Genomic DNA, 8,259 nt, shown 5'->3' on the forward strand with positions numbered 1-8,259 from the left:
CAGACATAAAGTATTATTTATAGGTATATTTCTCCCCCCCCTCCTCCCATCCCCTCCCCAAATCCAGCCTTTTATTGGCCTCAAGCTGTTCCTCAGGAGCCTTCAGAGCTACTTTGATGGATTGCTGTGCTTACTGTAAACAGTCGACTTACTAGAGTGTCTTGCAGGTTAGGCTTCATTCTTTATAGACCTCGAAGCTTCCCATGCAGTTGGGTATCCATTAAACGAAGGATTAAGTGCATAGAAAAAAAAAAAAGAAAAAAGAAAAAAGAAAAAAAAAAAAAAAGAAAGAAATGTGTCTTCCACAAGGACATAGTGCGAGGGTGCTCAGCAGGGGACTTGGTTGTAATTGTTAGCATTTTCCCCTCCCCTTCAGTGCAATAAAATCTTCAAATTAAAAAGGGATGTAGTGAAGGTGGTCTTGGGATTGTGGACGAAGTGCAAAGAGCTCCTCATGAAAGAAAACTGCCATGGGGCCATGTGGGGGGAGAGAGAGGGAGAGGCTTCCCAGCTCCCCCTTTCAAAGTGCTGTGGGGATTAGGCGTGTTTCAGCACTGCTCTTTGGATTATTTCTTCCCTCCAACAAAAGCATGACCTCTCTGTCTCTGCCTGTGTCCTGTCTGTGTCTGTCTCTGCCTCCCGCGGACAGGCGGACAGAGGTCATTTCAGCTCTGGGGGAGGGTTTGGTGCTGAAGAGAGACAAAGAAGGGAGGCTCTTTGCTGTGCCATCCCCTGAAGTCACATTATTCTCATGCAAAGGCTATGCACATCTCTCTCAGAAGGTCTGGCATTCATTACCTGCCTTCTGCCATAACCTTACGGCTTCAGAAATATGTGGGGAATTTCAGGATCCGATCCCCCAGCCTAATCACCACAGGGGTTGACCATGGTCTAAGCCAAACCTGAGTGAGCCTCGCCATGCAGCCCGAGGGGGTGCGGGCAGGGTGTGAACAGCGGGGCGAGGGGCAGGGAGAGGACCAGCATCAGGGCTGGTTGGAAGGGCCGTCTCTGGACAGCCGTCAGCTCTGCTGCTGAGGGAAGTACCAAGTGAAACTGATAATTATCTACAGCACGTGTACGAGCTGCAGGCCTTTTGATGTTGGGGCTCATGTGCGTTGAGTTAGCCAGCACATCTTAATCTGATTGTCTTTGCTTTTTTAAATGAAGATTCAGAGAGCTCTTATCTCCCTGTGTCCCTTCCCTGCCTTTGAACTTTTGTTTCACTGACGTTTTCACAGACGCAGCCTTCCCCCTGCCAGGCCCCACCAGGGCCAGCTCACTGAGGTAAAATGGCAGGTGCCGCTGGCTCGGCGAAACAAGGAGCTCTTCACCTGCCACCGCCTTTCAGCCTGCGACCTTGAAACCTGTTTCATCGGTGGCACCAGGCAGTAGAAGGGGGAGGCAAAAAGGAGAGACAAAACCCATGGAAGAGGCTCTGATGGGTTCAATAAAACCCTGGCTGTTCTGGCTTTCCCTGAGCACCAGCCATTTCCTCACGGGTGCAGGGAGTCTCCAGAAAGCAAACCCTAAAACTCATCAGCTCCTCTTGCAAAAGTCAGAGTCTTTGTCCTAACCACAAACACTTCACCAGCACCCCACCCGCCACAAAACACAATAGCTCATTCCCTCCATGGTTCTCCAAGCTTTTCACAGATATTAGTCAACATTTTCATGTTATTATTACAGCTTTACTTTATTACTCTCCTTTTTTTAATAAAAATGCTCATGCTGCTTTGGCCCTTTTTTTTTTTTTTTATAACCCAGTCTGTTTTAATAGCTGCATATAAGACTGAATTGAGGGGAAAAAATGGATGCGTTTGACTCATTTCAGAATCGTTTCTGAAATGTTTTTCCAGCAGTCTTGATGGCCTGCATCCCTCTAGGGAGGCTCAGGTGCTGGCCAGCATGAGCTGACCTTGCTGTAGCTTGGTCCAGGATAAAAGCTTTCCCTCTGCATCATGCTGCACTTTTCCTCCTGCCTCTCATTTCAAGTCTGTAGGCATCTGTTGCCTGCTACACAGGCACCTTCAGTGGGTACAGTCCTGCCTGGTGCCCTCAAGAGCCCCTCACATGGCCGGGGAAAGGCCTGGATAGGGCTCAGGTGCCTGGGGGACGGTGGCTGAGCACATGCGATGGCTTCACAGCATTATCTCACAGCCACACCGGAGTAATCTCTTAGGTGGATTATTTCCAAAGCCACAACGAGAGCGTGCCATTTCCAGAGTCTCATGCAAAGCACTTGTGGAGCCATTTCTCTTTTCGTTTGCCCACCAATGAAGGTTGGCTAAAGGCTGTGAGACTCTCAGCCTCCTCACAAGAAGATCGGCATTGCACGCCTGTAAGGGTAGATATTGATGCTTGTTCTTGGAGCCCAGAGGAGGGTTAAGAGCCCGGCCGTAGCTCATCTGGCTCTGAAGCCCTTTGAGCACTGTCGTCAAGGGAGGAGGCAGCCAGCTGACAACTGCTGGGTCAATCCCAGAACAGCTTGCCAGGGAAGCCTATCAAGTCACAGTAATCGGGTTTGATTTAAATCTTTCTCCTTCTCATCACCCCTTCTGGATTAAGTCATCTCCACCAAAGACGAGAGAGGCTGTCTTGGAAGAAGCACAGACGTGCTCTTGTATGGGTAGGCAAGTCACCATCACTTTTAGATCTTATCGTCTTCATCCCAATTTTGCTGCTCCATTGGAGATGACACTAATCTAGGAAGCAGAGGCTTCTGAGCCCGATTATTCACCCTGGGGTCATCTGATGGATAATGCATGGAGCTCTTACCCCGGTACTGCAGTGGCTACAGTGGGGTGTGTGACACTGCAACAAGAGGGACTGTGAATCCTGGCCCTTTGGGAGTGCACATACCGGGGAGGCCATTTTACAGAGTATTTTTTTCTTCATTTTGCACACTGTTTCTCACACTGAAAAAATGCAGCTCTTTACCTGAGGCTACAAGCTAGTACAGGCTTCCCTTGTGACTAAGCAGCACACTGGTTTGCAATACAATGTTTTCTGTGTGGAGCAAGGACATGAGTGCATGGGAGAGCTGGCAACCTAACCTAGCCCGGGTCTGTTCTTTCAGCGTGTCCCACTGCTGTGTCAGGACTGAAGACGTCAGCACGGTGTTGCCTTGCTCGTGGCCTCAGAGGAGGAGGGTGGGTGGGAAAGGTTATCGCAGCACAGAGAAACGGATCTCAATGACAGGCAGCAAAAGCTAGCTGATTAAGTGAATAAGCACCACCTTTGTTGTTGGTACTGCTCAGGGAAGAGTGGTCTCATGGCATCAGAGTGAGAAAAAGGGAGCCTAAACTGCCCTGGCCTTTTGGGGGGACGAACAAAAAGGGAGGTTTTCTTTGCAACATGTAGGAGGATGTCAGGAAGAGTGTTTTCTCCCAGACTCATTGCTCTCCCTATGAGTGTGAGGGAGGCTGCTATATGCAATGCATGTGATCTTGCAGAATAAGAAGGATCACTGAACGGGTGACGCAGGAAAAGGAGGATTACACTGCATGTGATGGCAGAAGGAGGATGGAAGAGCGTTCTTGCAAGCAGTGTAAGGATGGGGATTACTAAGGGATTTTCTTGGGGATCTAGGTATAACAAAGAAACTCTACCCTCTGCCTTACACTTGGGGTCTCTGAAAGGACAACTGGGAGGTCATAAGAAGCCATCTCGTGTATGAGTCATGTCAGAGCAAGTACCACTTGCAAGTGAGTATGATTTTTGGGGCCATACCCAGCAAGGATCACATCACTAGTGGCAGGAGAAGGTGTGGTGGGAAGCTTATTGCAACTGTGACAGTGACTTCTTCACCTTAATTGCAATAACAAAATTCCCTAGCTGGGAGGGGAAGGCTGAAGTTTGGTTGCGAGTCTTTAGAAGTAGCAGCCTCTGTGAATAACCCAGCAAAAATGGTCGAATTTTGGCTGAGTTATGAAGTTCTGACAATGAATAATTGCTGTTGTTTACATAACACCCACGCACAAACCATAAACGTTTGGCTCTTTGACCTTAGCCATGACCACAGAGATCTGCGATAGATGTTCTTCACGTCCTCCCTGCTACACTGCGCTGCTGCCTTCCTTCCAGCTGCCTCAGCAAGGCTGCTCGGGGCAAGGGGGAGAAGCGCTGCGAGTGACACCAACGGCAGGGACAGGGACAGGCTCAGCTTGAGGGGGGAAAACAAAGCTGGCAAGGGGCCAGGCTGCAGGAAACACAAGAGAAAATCAAGGCCCGAGGAACAGAAAAGGATGAAGAGAAGAACTGAAGGGATAATTGCAGATGGGGAGACTAAGCTGTCTGCCAGCTCGGAGGTAAGAGCAGCCTTTGTATTGTACATACAGACTGTTTGCTATCCGCACATCATTTCATAAAGGACAGAGCACAATGCACGCGATGACAGTTGTATTGGCAGAGCAAGAGACAGAAAATTAGCAAACATTGAAGCGGAATTACCAATGGAGGGTCAAATAACAGGAGGGAAAGAATGGGCAAAAAAAAAGCTGGGAGAAAAAAAAAAAAGAATGTCTTCTATTACAATAAAAAGGCTGTAACAGAAAAAAAATGTTACATTCTTCCTAAGAGTAAGGCTGATTTCCCCCAGTGCTCTCCCTTGTCCCTGTCACATATCCCCTCACCTCCTGCCCAGTCTTTGTCCTTCCCTGCACCCTGCCCTGTCCCTCCCCAGGCCCCAGCCCCTGCTGAAGCCCCAACTTCTCCTGCTTGCCACTGCCACCCTGTCTCCCCACCCAGCCTCCCCTCCATCACCCAGCCTTCCTTCCTGCACCCTCGGCCTCCTCCATCAGGAGGGGGAAGGTGGATATCACCCGTGCTGCCACCTCCACTACCCACCACAGCAGTAGGCTAAGCCTCGGCTGAGCCCAAACCCACATGGAGGGAGGCAGAGAAACTGCCCCAATATTCCCTCAGGGGGCTGTGTGCTGGTGGAAGGGGCACTGCTGCCCTGAGGCCTTCTCCTCTGGTGGCAGAGGACACTCAGGGGCAGGAAGGGATCTCCACAGCAGCACAGTGTGAGGTGCCAGCAGCACAGACGACAGCAGGATTATCCCTCTGCCTGGCAGCAAGGATGAAACCTGACCGGTGGCCACCGCCACAGCGTGCGAGCTGATATTTTTAAAGCTGAAAGGAAAAGTACCGTCCCCGCGTCTCTTCAGGTCCAAGCTGCATTTTGGGACCCTGTGAATGTCACCCTAACTGTTTCACAGCATTAGTCCACCCAAGACTGAGCAGATGGGGATGTGCTCTCCTTCCTCTCCCCTGCACAGCGTGGTTGTGCTCTGCTGCTCCCTGTGAGATAGTGAAGGTCAGATCAGCTGGGTGCCTCTTCCCCAAAACCGCTGCGGTTACAGCTGGATGGGAGCCACAGGAGGGTTTTCGGAAAACAGACAGGGAGTAAATAGGCTGTCCTTGCCTTCCTCCTCAGTTGTGAGGAGAAGCAAGGGCAGGCCCACACCGTGGCCTCCCTCAAAATGGTGGGGCCTGGGCAGCTGGAAGCTCAGCAGGAGAAACCCCCTGAGCATCTCCAGTGGGTTTTGGAGTGAACTCTCTGCTCATGCCCATGCTAGCTGGTTAAATGCCAGCTGGGTGTTATGTATTAGTGTTTCACTTATAGCACAGACAACCTGGCTGATCTACCTAAGACAAAGCAACTTTCGTTTGCAGCCCTGGCTAAAATATGCACCTTCATCAAGGTGCAAAAGGGCCTGCATGAGAGAGTTTTCCTTCACTTCTAGCAGTTAACCATGCACAAAATGGTTTCAGCCTGGAAAGGAGAAAGCTCAGGGGGATTTTATCAAGTATATAAATAACTGAAGGGAGGGTCCCAAGAGGATGGAGCCAGGTTCTTTGCAGTGGTGCCCAGTGACTGAACAGGAGGCAGTGGGCACAAAGTGAGATACAGGAGGCTTTGTCTGAACACCACTAAGCACTTCTGTGCTGTGAGCAGGACCAAGCACTGGCACAGGTTTTCCAGAGAGGTTGTGGAGTCTCTCACCTTGGAGATCTCTAGAAGTCATCTGGATGTGGTGGTTCTGCTTGAACAGGGGGTTGGAGGAACAAGAGGAAAATCCAAGCCCCTACTGACCTTTCTTTTATCAGGCTTAAAAAGGAAGCCTCTGCCCTTCAGGCTGGAAGTGGACTCGTGTCAGACACCAAATCCCACAATATCTACTCAAACAAATCTCAGGTGAGTGCTACAATAGCAATTCTGTGTGAGGATGCACTCCAGCATTTGACCAACAGCGGTAGATAGATAGGTAATTCTGTTAGCAGTGAGAAGTGTAGGTAATTTGTTGTGGGAATTTGGGATTGTAGCCACAGTGGCTGCAACAGAAACTCTGAGCTATCCCTGCTTAATTAGAAACATAGCTGGGTTTTGTCAAGGCAGGTAGCTTCTCTGATGTCTGCTAATGGACTAAATTGCATTTGTTTAGACTGGAGTGTTTTTTTGGCCACCCTGACTGCTGGGAATAAGAACCAGACTGGGCCCCGACATAACCAAATATATCTCCCAGTTACTCATTCAGGGGTTAGAGATGTTGCAACCTGCCAGCTGCTGGGCACGTATTTCCCATTACAGCTTCCCCATTGACCACACTTAGCTAGACCTCGGTCTGATCCCGTGTCTTGGTCTGATCCTACAGCCTGGAGATGTCCACACAGCTCTGGGTAAATTGAGGTGTTCAGCCAGTCTGAAGGTCTTTGCTCCACCTGCCCAAGCATAAGCACTGGTGCCTTCAAAAGAACATCCACATCCTGTTGAAGAGAGAAAAGCACAAAGGAAAGGGCAGATGCTGGAGCGTTGCTGTGTCCTGCATCCTGCTGAGGCGTGTCCCATGCTGTCACAAGCATTTCTGATGAAAAATTGGAGCAGCTACTGAAGCTGAAGTGACGAAGTGTAAACACCTGTCTGCTGAGAAGCATTACAGCACCTAGTTTCTCTCACAAGGCATTCAGAGCTAAGGTCATTCCTTTTCCTGGCCGCCCGCCAGGTTGTCCCTCTCCTGTAACACCACTGCCTTCGAGGAGCTCAATTCTCTCTGTCTCTGCAGCTCTCCTGGCTCCAGCTGGCCCAAGCAAGAAGAAAGAAAAGGGGAGATTTCCCAAACTTGCCTCCCCTGGTCTGAGAGGAGCTGACAAAAGTAAGCTGCAGAGCCAGGAGCTCAGCATTTCACTTCAGCTGTCTCGCTTCCTTTAGCTACTGTGCTGAGTGCTGTTATTAGACTTGTTGCTCCCAAAAGCATCACTTTTAGGACTAACTCCAGAATGACTGTGAAATAAAGGCAGCTTACGATCCAGGCATAGTTCCTAAGGTTTCTAACCCTATCAGAGCGGTTGAATAATGAGACCAAGAGGCAGAAACCATCTGGAACAAATCCTTCAGCCTCCAGCACACAGTGTTTTGATATTCCCCCGTGACCTGAAAGCCAGTCCAGAGCTACTTCACCTACCCAAAGCACAGATGTCCTCATGGATGGGAAAGCTGTGCCTTTCTAGCACAGCTGAACTCCCCTGCTGCATGGGAAGAGCTTTTAGAAAAGGTGCAGACAAGATTTTTTGGTCCAAGGACTTTGTGGGGTATTCTCTTCACCTTCTGCGGGGGGCTGTGCACAGAAGCGCGGAGAAATTGTCTGGTATCCAGATACTGTCTGGGAAAATCAGAGAGGCTCAGTCTGAACTGTGTCCAGGGGAAAACCATGCTAACAGCCACTCAGCAAGGCTGAATGTCCTTGGCAGCTATTAATTATTATCAGCCCTTTACTTCAACAGTGTGTGAGAGGCTTTCAAATGCAGCATTCCACAATCCCTGCACAAGCGATTATTGATTTGGCACCAAAAAAAAATAAAAAATAAAAAATGAGGGTGATAAGTTTCTGTTTGGAGTGGGCTGGAAGGACATAAATAAAACCATAAAGTCAGGAAAGTATGTGCTTCTTTTGAAGGACGTGTTGCTTTTTGCTCGTTGGGTTTAACTATTCCTTCCCATCAAGGTCTCCTTCCTACTTTTGGGAGGCAATTGATGGATGGGGAGGAAGCTTCCCTTTGACGTATTTCGTTGAGGAATCTAGAATTAGTGGTCACGGCTTGCTGGCAAAGAAATCTAACATTAATTTCTTTATGGATTTAGATTCAGTCCTTTTATAACAATTTTCAGAGGGCCCTTGACCAAGTTTGTCCCTGTAAATTTTTCCGTTGTTCCCCAGGATCCTTAGTGGTGGGAAGGGAACGCACCGCAGCTGTACAGAG

General features: G+C 49.3%; 1 long non-coding RNA gene across 1 annotated transcript; it reads left to right on the top strand.

Moving 5' to 3' along the window:
- The first annotated feature begins 3,259 nt into the window (after window positions 1-3,259).
- Window positions 3,260-7,939, top strand: LOC311429832. The gene is made up of 4 exons (XR_014688388.1): window positions 3,260-3,547; window positions 4,010-4,307; window positions 6,112-6,199; window positions 6,657-7,939. It is a non-coding gene; the product is annotated as an uncharacterized lncRNA (long non-coding RNA).
- The last annotated feature ends 320 nt before the right edge of the window (window positions 7,940-8,259 follow it).

Source organism: Aythya ferina, assembly GCF_964211825.1.
Source record: "Aythya ferina genome assembly, chromosome: 1".
Taxonomy (NCBI): domain Eukaryota; kingdom Metazoa; phylum Chordata; class Aves; order Anseriformes; family Anatidae; genus Aythya; species Aythya ferina.